Raw genomic sequence first — 14,496 nt, 5'->3', positions numbered from 1 at the left:
TGGTGTGTTTAAGAGCTACTTTCTGGCCAGGACACAAGCAATGTGATGCGACGCCATAGTAAGCTATCGTCGCCACTAGTTCTCTGCCGTCTGCTTGGTGAGTCAGCATCATAAGTTCAACTTCAAACTAATTCAACCTTTTCAAAACAATGAACAGTATTCTCCTGACACACCATCAGAGACGTTTAATGTTTCAGCCACAGAATGAGAGCATACAAGTATAAGTGGGGATGTGATTCCACAAATATATCTGTCATCATCACATCCATTTGCACTGAAGAACCATGCTATATTTAGCACACAATCCAGAACTATCTGTCCCCAGAGAGAGAGAGAGAGAGAGAGAGAGAGAGAGAGAGAGAGAGAGAGAACTGTTTAAGTGTACGGGAAACCGTTGCTTACAAGTTGAACCAAAAAATAAATAAATAAATCTAGAAGTCTTTCTTTTGACGAGCTCAGAAGGTACAGTACATGAGCAGTAAAAACTGCACTGTCTGAACAGGTACACATGTGTGGTGTAGTGTCACACAAACGCGTACCACCTGACTCTCGGCTCAACACTAAGCCTCATGTGTCACTTGCCACTCCGTGCAAGTAAGCCTTAATCTCTGAACTCCAAGTGTAGCCATTTAGAGGTGATGTCGATTTTCATATGCATGTTTGCCTTCTTTTAATGTCTTCATCCTTGTGTTGCTTCCCTAAAACAATAATAGCGGTGTGTATGTGGTACCTTGAGGGGCTTAATCTGGCCTCACCTGTTGCCCTGTGGAAATCCATTAATTTCATGAGAACACCAATGTTGTACTGCCTCCCTGCCACCACCGCTCACTGATTAACACAATGTCTTCCCTGGCAGATTAGTTGTCATTCTGCACAATCACTGACAATTCCATTATGTTTAATTACCTACTGAACTATTTGATAGGGTAAAATATTACTTTGATAGTTGAGTTTAGAGTCACAGAGCCTCTGTGCAGCAGCCGGGTTTACCGCCAATTAAATATATGCTTAAAAGAACTTTTTTTAGAAAAACTTTACCTTAATAACCAGAGGTGGTCAGAAGGGATGTAACAATAAACTCAACCCGCAATTTGATACAAATGATTTTATTTCCATGTGTGATTTAAAAAATATATACATATCAATTTGAGTTTCTATTTTGTACACACAGGATTTGTCACACACCAGTTTGAATGAAATGTTTTTATTTTGTAGTCTTTCCATGCTCAAGCCCTAAACATGCTTGTGAAGTGATCAGTGATCGTCCATGCCAGAGGCTCCGTCATGTTTAAAGGTGGAGAATTGGCTTCTTAGAACATGAAACATGAGCTGGTCAAATGTAAAGTGATAAAGTAGATCAACAGCCTTTATGTGCCTGATTATTTGATGTATGCCTTATTAGATCATGTGTACATATATACAAAACACTTTTTTTTTTTTTTTCTTCCTTTTGGCTATTTGTTTTTTTTCTGCACTCTTGCCTAATCTTTAAGTTGTTGTCCATTATCCCATCCTCTTTCAGTCACTGGTTTCTAAATTTCTAGATCTGGCGTCAGTAACTTAAATAAAAATAAACAAACTTATCAGAAGCAAGCATTGCATCGTTCTAGAGAGAATCGCAATGCATCCAAGAATAGATTCATTTTTCCCACCCCTAGAATGCAACACATGCTTACAGAGCCGGACCCAAACGCAACACTACAGCCCCGTCACGGTTTTTCCACAGCGGCCGTACTGTTTCAGTCCCTGTCTACAAGAATTTTCAAAACGGCAGCTTTTCCTAAACGGATAGGCCGTTCATCCAAATGCAGTATCAGGTCAGACACACCGATTACAGACACATGCACACAGTTCTCCCATTATATTGCAGACCAAAAGGTGTCGGAATGCAATATTATTTATGACTGCACTCCCATGACACAGATCTTGCCGCTGGTTTTCGACAAGGAAGACGAGACCTGGTTGGACCTCTACAGGAACTCCAGGCTTCTGATTGGCCAACATGGCTTAACGGTTAGGGTTCACCACCTGATGGTTTGGCGTGCTGTTAACAGAACTTGATAGAGAGTTGTTTTTATTTTGTTTTTTTAAACCTTGCTTGTGTCGACAAGATTGTTTTTAATCTAAGGAGGGGAAACTGTTTATAAAAATAAATAGGGCTCAAAGTGCAGCTAGTCTCCTCTGTGTCTTCAGCTGCAGACCTTTGTACGTCCCGGTGCTGGAATCCTTTTAGTTTAGCAAACTACGTTACCAGCTAACGGTAGGCTAACATTACCTGCTGTATGTTAAAAAAAATGGCATTGGGGTTTATTTTTTTATAACCTCAACCAGTGGTAATCTTTGCACATTTAAAATTGATTTGTGTGTAAAATGACAATTATTGGATTTGATTGACTGAATGACAATGATGTTCAATATAATCTGTTACCGAGTGCTACACTATCAAGTCAAACTGCTCACTAAGTATTGGTCACAGGATCTGACAACGTTCAGTCTTCACAAACAATTCTTTTAACTGAAAACAGGTGTTTATTCCTAGGTCAAAGACAAGGTTTGTACATTGTCCCCATTTTCTGTTTGTACATTTTTCTTATTTTGTTTAAAATAATATATGACAAAGGAACTATCAATATGTATTTATTTTGGCTCAAGTAGTTGACAAAGTAATATAATTAACATTAATAATCAAATTATTCGATTTTTAAATGACAATTGTATTTCAGTTTGGCATTTTATGTCATATTTTTTGTTACCCTATCGAGAAATTTACTTTTAAATCCAAAAACATTGTTGTGACTTGACAAAACCTCGGAAGTAAGACCTCTTGCAGATACGAGGCAATAGCATGCTACTATCAATACAGAAGTGTCACCGTGACAACCAGGAGTAGACAAGGCAGCTAGCTTACCACTGGCAACTACTACAGCAATAAGAATGAGAAAATGTCTTTTATTGAATTTTGGTGAGGTTTTATGGCAATTTATTCTATCCTGTTTCACTTTCATGTGACATGTGAGAAAAATATGATCAGTAGTAAGTAGCAGCCTGCCATTGGCAGCTACTGCAGCAATTAGAATGAGAAAAAGGGTCTTTATTGATTTATGGTGATTTCTTTCCTGAAAGAATTCCCAGTAGTCTGTGTCATCAGCCAGAACAAAGCAATTTATAGACAGTCCCTAACTGTGCCAATAGCTGGGACATAGATTAAAATGCATTTCAGTATAGCAACTCTGTAAACACTATTAAGCTTGTAATTCATATCTTTTCTTGGGACTAGCTATATAGTAATCTAAGGTAAATACCGGTACATTAGTATTACCTTTTATCGGCCCTGGCCAATTATTAGGCCGTTTGCAGATTATATGTATCAGTGTTTTTTGCCTGATAACCAATAAAGTTAGTATATTTAAAAAGGGTGCTAGGCCTACTTTGGATCCTTTGACTTAATGTCTCGCCCACACCACTATCACAAAGTGCTGTTTTTGCACGTAAAATCAGTAGCAACAACAAATAAATACTGTTGTGATTTTTTTGATACAGTGTCCTAAACTATCCTCGACATGCTACACTCGTAATGTAGTCAGTAAGTGGAAAATTAATATCCAGCTATTATCAAACCTACAGCTAATTTAGCCTATACCCGCTAAATCAGTGGGTCAGTTAACCATCCCTAGAATATAATAAAGGTTTGCTGACAACTTTGACATAAGAACATCACCAAAATGTGCTATGTTAATATTGCATTCACAACTGGTTGCATCAAGATGACAAAAACGTATAAAAGTAGGAGGCCTATAAATTATAGTTAAAGGCAACTTTTACAGCATTTTCACTTTTTGTTGCTAGAATTACCTTGTTCCCCTTTCGGGATAATGCTGCTGAGTGTCCACCTACATCCAGAGTCCAACCCATGTAGAAAACATCACAGCTTAGTGATGGAAGCCAATGCAGAAGATGCACATGCCTTAGAAGACAGCTGACATGTGGACCAAAAATCACATCTTGGTATTTTCTACAAAGTGGGCTAAATGTTCAGTTGAAAATCAAAGCCACAGGTGTCACACGCACTTTTACTAAAACGGACTGTGATCCAAATTAAATGCAAAGACAGGGTGGTCCCTTTCCTTGTTTGGAAATATAGCTACAGCTGCAACACATGTAAGTGAAAATCTAAAATAAAATAAACGCAACGTGCATTAAAAAGTTTAGGGTTGGCCCTGGTATAGATAAGATAAATCTAAATGTGCTACACTGCCCAAAGAGGTACATTTAAGGGGAGGATTTTTTGACAGGAATAGTTGACAAAGTAAGAAGTTGGTTTAACCTAAATACTTTGCACTCTTATTTAAAGTAGACAATTCGGGGGTCGTAAAGGCTCATAACTTGTGTTCCATTGTATACCTGTACGTGTCGACATGCAGGGCCACATAAAAATACCTTTATTTTTAAGTGTGCCATAACCTTACCTTAGCTGTAACAACGTTCCATGGAAGCGTTCCCTCAAATGCATGTGCTGCTAACTGGCTAACGGTAATCTCCAGCTATTAGCCTCCTCAGAACTGTCAATTGTTGGTCTATATATCCTGATTAACGTTAGTCGTCTGAACGAGATTAATAAGTATCGACAGTAACTTTGACTTAGCTAGCTAATGCTGCAATAGCCAATGTTAGCAGCGACCTTAGCTAGTTAAACCATGTTTAGCCGCGATGTGTTACCGTTAGCGGTTCTAGCTAGCTAAGTGATCTCAACCGAGCACATCAGGTCCTCGGACAGAGGATTGTCGTCTACCGTTTACGTTGCAAGGCCTCGGTCAGTAACTCTCAGTCGAAGCATCGAACCCATATTGCCTCTGTCAAAATATGTCAACGAATTCAAGACACAAATGTTACGCTCGCTCATTTGCAGTGTAAGAAATGCACTTACTATAAAAAACGAGACTTTTCCATCGCCGTGTTTGTGTTTACAAAGAGGAGTGATGAACTAGGCGAAATAGTCACATCAAAGCCAGTAACGTTAGTTAAAGCAGTAAGTTGTCAAACGGGTCCTTCGCAGAAAAAAACACCAGAGCAACGTTAGCGTTAAGTTACTTACTAACTGAGGCGCAGACGGTTCATCAAAACAGATATCCACAGGAGCACAGCTGAGCAGAAGGACTGTGGTTTTTGGCATTGTAATGGGAACCAGAAGGATACTGTCCCTATGCCATTAAATTCAGCTGGTGACCGGATGTGTCAGGTCAGCCACAACAAACTCAAAGCTTCAAAATAATAGGCATGCGTGGTATGTATAAGCCCTTTTAAACCTCAAATATTAGGCATGAAAGTTAAATAAAAGTTGTGTTTTACTGACTCCTAGCTTTCAAAAAAAAAGATGTTGTTGTTTAGATTTTGAATTATATTTTGAATTTATTCACCAGTTTGTTGTATTGGTGCCTACAATATGGTGTGACATGAGAGTTGTGTGAAAAGTAGAAATACATAAATCTAATTATGGTATGCTCATATATTCATATTGTGCATCCACCCACATTTATTTAAATTTTCTATTTAGCTCAACAGTCCCGCCCCTCCTCCAGAGACCTTGTGTTCCGAAAGTAAATTTCCCATTCATTTCTCCCATTTCTCGCTGTCATTCCCCGATGTAAGTCGAGAGCAGATTTGAGTTGAGAATGCTCAGATTGAAATGGTTTACGGCATAGTGTGTCATACGGCCTCTCCTCTCTAAGCGAAGCTCCCAATGGCGCCATTTTGATGCTACCAAGCCATCACCCGCCGTTAGCATTCCATTGACTTCCATTCAATTTGGTGCCACTTTGACAGTGAATACCTTTACATCTGAAGCGTTTCAAGATTCTATTTGTCTGTTGTTTATTTCTAAAGAACCACGACAATGTATAAAAGGCTCCATTACCTTGTATCTCACGTTATGGCTCCGTAGCAGACGTTTTTGTAAAAATAGGCTAACTATTGTGTCATAACCTACAATAACAAGATGGAAATCATTTCAAAAACGTTTTAGCTATTTATGATTGTTTGATTGCTAATGTTAGCTCAAAATGCTATTCAACTGACAACCTTTGTTGTGTTTATCGTTAACTTGTAGCCAGCAGTAAATGAACTTGGTTAAGTAGGTTCATTTTTACTGTATTGACATTACAGAAGTCTCTCGTTAGCATCTTGTATGTCGCAAAGTGACGCATGCGCAACTCACATCTGCAGTCGTCACGACTCAAATGTGCACTTGACTTACATCGGGGAGTGACACTCCCATTGATGTCTTGAAAAATCCTTATATAAAGAGTTTTAGACCATGCCTTAGGCTAACCAGCTACGGCGTGACTCATAAGCATACAACATATCATTTTGAATTAAAAAAAACAAAGAAAATCCAAGATCCAAGAAGACTGTGGACATATTTTCATTTGAGAGAAAGAAACGAGTCATCCCATTTAAAACACAACGCACCACTGAATAAAGGAAGCTAAAGTTTGTTTAGCTAACAGCTAATTTGGCTAACCGCTAGCTAAGACAGCATAATTATATATATATAAATATATAATATATACATCTTTAAATAACTTTAAAAGACCCTCAAAATAAAACCTGAAAATAACCGTTACAATATATAACAGCAGTCATGTCAGCTATAGCCTGCTTTTCCCAGTGTTCAGTTTGAGTTAACGGTATTTTAGACTGAATCAAGCTGTCAGTTAGCAGTTAGCCAAGTTAGGTGTTGGCTAAACTAACGTTAGCTTCCCGGTGGAGTCTAACGGCAGAAGCGTGTCACTGCCTGATGTGAGTTGAGCTCAGATTTGAGTCGCACATGCGTCACTTTTTGACGAGTTCAGATGAGTTGCGCATGCGTTTTTGCAACAAGTAGTCCACAAGATGCTAACGAGGGACTTCTGTAACGTTGATACAGTAAAAAATAGACCTACTTAATGAAGTTTGTTCACTGCTGGCCAAAGTTAGCAATCAGACACAACAAAGGCTGTCACTTGAACGGAGTTTTGAGCTAACATTAGCAATCAATTATTCATAGATAGCTAAAACATTTTTGAAAGGATTTTCATCTTCTGTTATTGTTTGTAAGGAGAAAAGTTTATACTTTTATGGATTTAACAAGTTTCAGTATTGTTAGAAAAAACTGTATACTATATACTATTCACCATATTCCCTGCACATGGGGGCAGTTCTTTTTCACCAGGTGTATTTAAACCCATTCTCATTGGTCTGTCGTTGGCATGGTGACATGTTGGGCGTATCTCAGTGGCCCTCTTGATTGCCTCAGATGAGGAGGTTACACTTCTAACATGCACGTTGGGGGTTCCTACCATAGACAGTTAAAGAAGTGGACCAACAGATCCCGTTGTTCTGGATGGAAACCAGTGATGGAAAATAGAAGCACTTTTCCGGTGATGGCTAGGCGTTACTGCGCAGCCTCCAACTGAGCTTGACGACGTAGATGTTACGTGGGCAACGTGTTGTAAGTCTTCTGGTAGTTGTGCAAGAGAAATCTCAGTCATTCTCAATCAGCAGAGATGGAGATCGTAGGTTTATGTAAGGAGATAACATAGGCACAGGCTAATTACTGCTAACTAACATGCTTGTAAACGTTAGTAATTAAACCAAAACAGCTGATGTAAGTCAAAACTGTCTGCAAGCTTCTCCTGGCAATATGGTGATTTGTCGACTATGCGACAGCAAGTCGCGTGGTTATGACACAATCGTTAGCCTATTTTTACAAAAACGTCTGCTACGAAGCCATAACGTGAGCTACAAGGTAATGGAGCCTTTTATACATTGTTGTGTTTTTTTAGAAATAAACAATGGACAAATAGAGTCTTTAAACACTTCAGATGTAAAGTTATTCACTGTCAAAGTGGCACCAAAATGAATGTCAGTCGATGGGATGCTAACTGCAGGTGATGTCTTTGTAGCATTAAAATGGCGCCATGGGGGCTACGCTTAGAGAGGAGAACCCCTTGGTTCCTACTTAGTCTCAGCACAGCAGGTGTGGCTCCCAAAAGGCTGGGACAGCAATTACCTTTCCTGTGGGGAAAGTGAGCTGCCCCATGTATACAAAACGCTAGACAACACCAAATCAATTCTGTAGAAGCTGGGTTGGTGTGAGGCAGTCGAATACTAATTAAGGCTGTCAGTTGATTATATCTACTGCAGGCAACTTAAACCGAAAGTACATTGTTTTCAAAACATAAACATTGTTTTTAACTTTTTAACAGTATGACACGTCATCCCATAAACCGTTCAAATCTGAGCATGCGCAACTCAAATCTACACTCGACTCACATCGGACAGTGACAGCTTGGAACAGTGATTTGTGCAGTGTCGTAAATCCTCGTAAAACAGGATAATCATCTTGTGCATGCGCACAACGTATTGTGCAGGCAGCGCGGATCGGGACAAGGAGACATGTTTTTGGGCTACGTTTGGGCCTTTTATTTTGAAGGCCACATTTTTTTTAGCATCCTGTCTTTTTTCATACAGCCTCTGGGGCCTCAGCACAGCAGATGAATGAACACTAGACAGACAACAACACAGGGGCACGTTCAGCCCAGACAAAACGTAGCAAATCATTCTTTTAAACTGAAACGTTGGTACATTGAACTCCCTTTTTACCAAGAGTTCACACACACGTAAAATCTCCTACACACCCACCAAAAGAGAGAAAACGTACATCAAAGCTCGTTGCACACCATTTTATACTATTCTGAGTAAAGAAGGCGTTTAACTCGGAAGCCAAAGTAAAACGGTGCACACCGTTTCGAGATAAAACGTGCCCCAGTTTTAAAATAAATGATAATCATGGAAAAAACTTAGAAAAACTGACATGGATTTCAGTTGTGAAGGTGCTCAGTGAAGTCAGATTTCTCCCATAATGCATTTCAGTATATCAACTCTGTAAACACTATTAAGCTTGTAATTCATACCTTATCTTGAGACTAGCTATCTAGTAATCGCAGGTAAATACCGGTACATATTATATATTATTACAGTATTACCGATTATCGGCCCTGGCCGATTATTAGGCCGTTTGCAGATTATCTGTATCAGTGTTTTTTGCCTGATAACCAATAAAGTTAATAATATTTAAAAGGGGTGCTAGGCCTTCTTTGGCTTCTTTAACTTAATGTCACGCCCAAAACACTCTCTGACTCTCTTTTACTGGGTATTATGTTGAAAGTTATTAATTTTTTAAATAATTGCTCAAAGCTATAGTGCGTAGTTTCTTTCTCCCCATGAGGAATGACAACAACACTGTCGGCGCATCCACATGATACAAGCCTTACGTAATCGCAAGTAAACGAGGACATGGAGAAGTAAAAAAAAACTTGACGGACTCTTCAGAAGAGGTCATTATCTTCACTTGAGTTTCTGCGCAGGAAATTCCCCGGACGGCACAATGTTCTGAACATATCCATACTGAGAAACACAGAGAGTTGTTTGGAGCTGGTCTTAGCTTTGTATCTACTTATTTGGCAATGGCTTGAATGTAACAGACATTACATTAATATCAAAAAGTTACGCACTAAAGCTTTAAAGCCTTTAAAAAAATGTTCATATCAGTTCCATATATCGATTACCTACTGGTAATTTGGGGGTGGTAGGTTGGGATGAAGGGTTGCTGGTTCAAGTCCCCAAACGGACCAAAGTATGGTGGTGGACTGGAGAGGTGCCAGTTCACCTCCTGAGTGCTGCCAAGGTGCTCTTGATCAAGGCACCAAACCCCCCAACTGCTCGGGGCGCCTGTCCATCGACAGCTGCAGCCTTCTCATTAGTGCATGTTTAGGTACTGAGCATTGTGTGTAATGCAGGCCTGTGTAATGTGTATAACAACAGAGAACATTGTAATTTGCAAGCCGATTGGCCGAATCAGAGCGGCGTGAGTGGGCTGGGGTATAGGGTTTGATCATCTCCTGGTTGTAAGCTGGGCTTAATCCGCACAGTATGCAAGTGCTAGTGTCAGCGTATGCGGACAGCAACTAGTAACCAGTGAAGGGAGCGGAGGAGCGTGAGAGAACTTGGCTAGGCTGAAGACCGTCGAGCTGCTGCATTCTGGTTGGTTGAGCTGCAGGCAGGCCAGCCAGGAGGGGGTGGCTGTTTTCTAGATGTGAGATGACAAGAGCCTGAACCAGAACCTCGGGCGCCTTCTGTCTTAGAGGTTTATGTATCCTTATGATGTTGTGCAGCATGTAGAGTATCTACACAATTGGGTTTTGGCAGGAATGTTGGCAGTAAGGGAGAGTTGGTCGTCAAGTATCACACCCAGGATCCTAGCGGAGATGTCAATGGTTGATAGTAAGGTCCGGGGTAGGAGAGCCCTTCCCTGGTGGGAAAAGCAGCTCGGTCTTGTCAAGGTTGAGTTTCAAGTGGTGTGTGGACCCAAGTATGGCGGTGGACTGGAGAGATTCAATGGGATATCAGTCAGACAGGCGGAGCTTTGTTCTGCTATGCGTTACAGACCGGAGGAAAAAGAGAATTAGTTGAGTGTCGTCTGTGTAGCTGTGGTAGAAAAAGTGAATTGCCAATGTTCTGACACAGATCCTCTCCCTCTCCCAGTAGGTGTGGCCTTTGAGGTAAGATGTGAGCTTGTGAAAGTGTGTTTTAAAAATATATATATATAAAGCTGTTCATATCAGATGTCCATTGGCCAACAGAGCTTTGTAACCAATAAATCTCTTCGCCAATGAGCATAGGGGAAAAGAAAGTACCATAAACACTTTAAATAACTTTTATTTTTTTTCCCTTAATAGATCTGTACAATCAACAAATCAAAACTTAAGATGAGCCTAGCAAAACTGATCTGTACATGTTAAATGCTTTTGGGCACAAGAGCTTAACACCCATTTAAATAATCAAATGATGACTTCAATGCAAACACTCAAAAATCAGTCCCATAGCTTGAGAACATCGAGTGACTGAAACAGGGGAGGCAGGATGAACCAGATCAAACCAAGCAGAAGCAAAAAAAAAAAAAAAATGTTCCCTTTATATCTCTATCTCTCCAGTGTTATAGAAAAGTACAGTCAAATATCTTATTTACACAGAAATTAACAAAACTGTAGTTTAGTTTGATCAAACTGTTTTAAGGTGGGGGGGGGGGGGGGGAGATATATTTATCTGGATTTAAAAAGAAAGAAGGAACAGACAGGATCTCAGTTCATGTGAAACAGAGGATGCACACACGCCAACAACACACAATATGGCTACTGCTCCGATTCCAGCAACAACGTAAGGACACCTTCTTCATGAACCAACACGCCTTGTTTGTAAGCCTTTGTCCAAATGCCTCATATACATCTGAATTCTCTCTGTTCAAGCACAATCATGCCCATGTCCTCTATCAGCTGCCCTCAGGCATGTAGAGTCACTAATCAACCTAATTTACCATTCCTGAGATACACTATAGAAATGCGTGTTGAGTTTTTATAGTGGTTTACAGTGTTACATTGAGTAGTTAACTTTTTTAACATTGAGTGCAGTTAACTTTCCTAGTTCTCAGTTGTGTCAAATAAAAACACTTAAGGCCTGCCCACATTTTTCCCCATTCTGTCCTTAAATTTCAAAATAAAGCTGCCTTATTGCTAGGGTAAGAGATTTAAAAAAGAAATAGACAGAGTTGATGTTAGAATTACAGCCACGGTGGAAATGAATTCCTTACGTTGAATTGCAAACACAGGGAAGGTCTGACTCCATGACACTGATGAAACATCATGATCGAATGTCTGAAAAAATAAATCTAGAGTGACAACCTATTCAGATGCAGATTTAACTGAAAAACGTGTTGTAGGACCGTTGTCTTTAAATGTAGTTGAACTAATCCAGAGGGGTTTCATAAAGCAACGTTGCCATGGTTGGTTAAGCAAATCAAGCTCCTTTTGCATAACAAAGTAGGTTTAAATAATTCCTAAATCATCACAGAAACTCCAAAGTTCCTATATTATAGTTTACTCTCTACATGTCTGTTTTCTTCACTGTGAAGTGAGGGAATAGGTTTGGGTTTTATGAAAGTTTAATTCTGGTTTGTTTGGCTTTCCACACTAAACCCTGCTCTTGTGATCCTTCTTTATGAAACAACTGCTCAAACTGCTAAAATGATCTCGTCTCACCCAGACTCAAATTGATGTTAACCTTGGACTACGTAATCTCGAGTGACACTGCGTCTCTTATTTTGGAAATAAAAGACATGATTTTGTGAAAATGCACAATTACACCAACAACTTGATCATTCTCAAAAACAAAAGTGTTCCCATCAGGGGCCTGTATCACAGAGTGAGATTAGTGGCTTGGCTCAGGTTTTCCTGTATCACCAGGCTGGCTCAGTATTAACCGGGGGAGATTAGCACAGGAACATATGCTGCTACTACTACTACAGAAAACCTAATCAAAACCTGTCTGCCTGCCTTCTGACCAGAAGCTCACTGGACAATTTGAGTCAATATTACTACAGGGCCCTGACATAGACAAAAAAAAAAAAAAAAAGGTTTACAGTAAAGTGAAACGTAATAAAAGCAACAAGTATTTCTTAGATCAGTAGAATCATTTTTGTTGTATTAACTCTGGGTTTAAAACAGAGCTTCGACCAATCAGTGGGTACTTTAACACCCTAATAGCCTGTAATGAACTGACTATACAGATTTGTTCATTCTTGACAGTGCTGGTGCTTTTACACCCTTATTTCATCACTACAGCTCAGAACATGATGCGTACACCCACTGCCGTCTTTAATCAGAGAAACATGTCCCCACACCGTTAACTAGCTCCCATTAATTAGAAATGCAACCTTTTAGTCAGAGAGACATCAGGGAGTGACTTCTTTTTTCCTCCCTACTTTGGCAGAACGGTCTTATGTGCATCACATATCTATAATTTAAAGCAAAAAAGACTCTATAGGACATGCTAAAAGCCAAAACATTTTAAAAGACAATTCCTACACATATTTATATTCTTACTTATATTCAAATAGTGTTTATATTATCAACATTTATTTTTGCATCAATAACCCAATCTCCCCACGGGTGTCACGTTTCATCTCGTCATGTTAAGTATTACACTCATGGCTCTGATATTTGTAATAAAGACGTGTGGCAGACGGATGGAGCCAGAGCAAACAGAGCCAGTTGATAGCCAGCGCCACATTATCCAGGATCACCAGCGTTAGGCTCAATGACGCCAGTGATCCCCAAGACAGCCACACTAAATTGAATTTGCTTCTTGATGCAGGCCCCTGAAACGGAATTCTCAAAACATTTCTCAGGTCTGGGTTGAGGATTTAAAGCCCGCTTTGAAGAAGTGATTGATCCAGGCAGCGTATCCACATGTGAAGAACAAGGCCCTGCTCCGTCTGTGCACACAGGCTGATTGGATGTGGACACGCTGTGGAGCAGAGGACCCTGTCTCCCCTGGGCTGCTCGACCATGCCCACTAATGACACAAACTGGATTCAGATCAACCCTTATTATTCCGGTCGACACCGAGAAGCAGCACTGCAAACTAAATCTTGTGTAGTGTTTCTATCCCATGTCAGTTGAGTTTGGTAATTCCTTCATGGATTTTAGTCTTTTTAGGATTACAGCATATTAATGCTGTACCACAGCTCCCAAAATCCTGATTACTTTGGAATTATTAAACCAGAGGACACCAATGAGACCCTCAGTTATTTGACCAACATGAAATATCAGTAATAGTAAATCACTGAAAAAAAGTCACAGACCTCCCATAGCTTTAACATTTGTTACAAAGTGTAGGATAAAACACTTGGTAACATAGTTACAGAATAAAAAAGTGCACACCGAACCGTTGTGGTGCCTTGAAATTGCAAATTTTCCGAGTGGCTCCATAGTCCAGAATTTTCTTTTGATTATTATTTTTATAATAACTTTGGGGACACAAAATCTTTTGATTTTGAGGTGCCATCAGAACAATGGAGTGGATCTTCAGTTGTGTAACTCTTTAAAAACTGAACATGTGTAACTTGAGGATTACAAAACAGTCCAATGATGCATCATCAGCTGTTTGCTGCCAGAAAAAAGCATCTTGGAAATATTGAGTTAAACAAATCTTGCCCAAGTCGGCGTTCCAATTTGAAAAGCTGTTTGACTGCATGTTGTCTGGTTGGTTGAAATCCCAGGCTCCTGTGTACCGCAGTGCAAAATGGTGGAGAAAGGTTGAGCGAAGGCAACCAGCTCGCTCCTTGGTCCTGTTGGAGGTGCAGCAGCAGCCGCTCTGGGTGGAGACCCAGACCCAGAGAAGTCTATGTCTCTTGAGGCTGGAGAGCAGCTGGGTGCTCCACCAGGCACCCCACTCGGGCCCTCCTCTGCTCTGTGCCGTGCCGTCACTCATCAGTCTCTAATGTCTTTCTGCCCCCTACATTCTATCTGGACAAGAACCCCCAACAATCTTCTAAAAATTGAATTTGAAATGTAGTAACCTACAGACTACAACTATAACCAAGGTGTCAATGAAACTCACAAG

General features: G+C 40.1%; 1 protein-coding gene across 4 annotated transcripts in view; it reads right to left on the bottom strand.

The window, feature by feature from the left end:
• The window catches only part of LOC116676400 (CUE domain-containing protein 1), a 29,975-nt gene extending 24,678 nt beyond the window's left edge, over nt 1-5,297 (bottom strand). For 3 of the 4 annotated variants that reach the window (XR_004328694.1, XM_032507532.1, XM_032507536.1), the window contains exon 1: nt 5,093-5,297. The gene's annotated coding sequence lies outside the window, so the exon portion shown is untranslated. Of the gene's footprint in view, nt 1-4,924 lie in introns of all 4 variants that reach the window. The other variant, XM_032507533.1, reaches the window with a different exon arrangement.
• Between the last annotated feature and the right edge of the window lie 9,199 nt (nt 5,298-14,496).

The sequence above is a fragment of the Etheostoma spectabile genome, chromosome 3 (assembly GCF_008692095.1).
Source record: "Etheostoma spectabile isolate EspeVRDwgs_2016 chromosome 3, UIUC_Espe_1.0, whole genome shotgun sequence".
NCBI lineage: Eukaryota > Metazoa > Chordata > Actinopteri > Perciformes > Percidae > Etheostoma > Etheostoma spectabile.
This window is presented reverse-complemented; position numbering and strand designations above follow the sequence as displayed.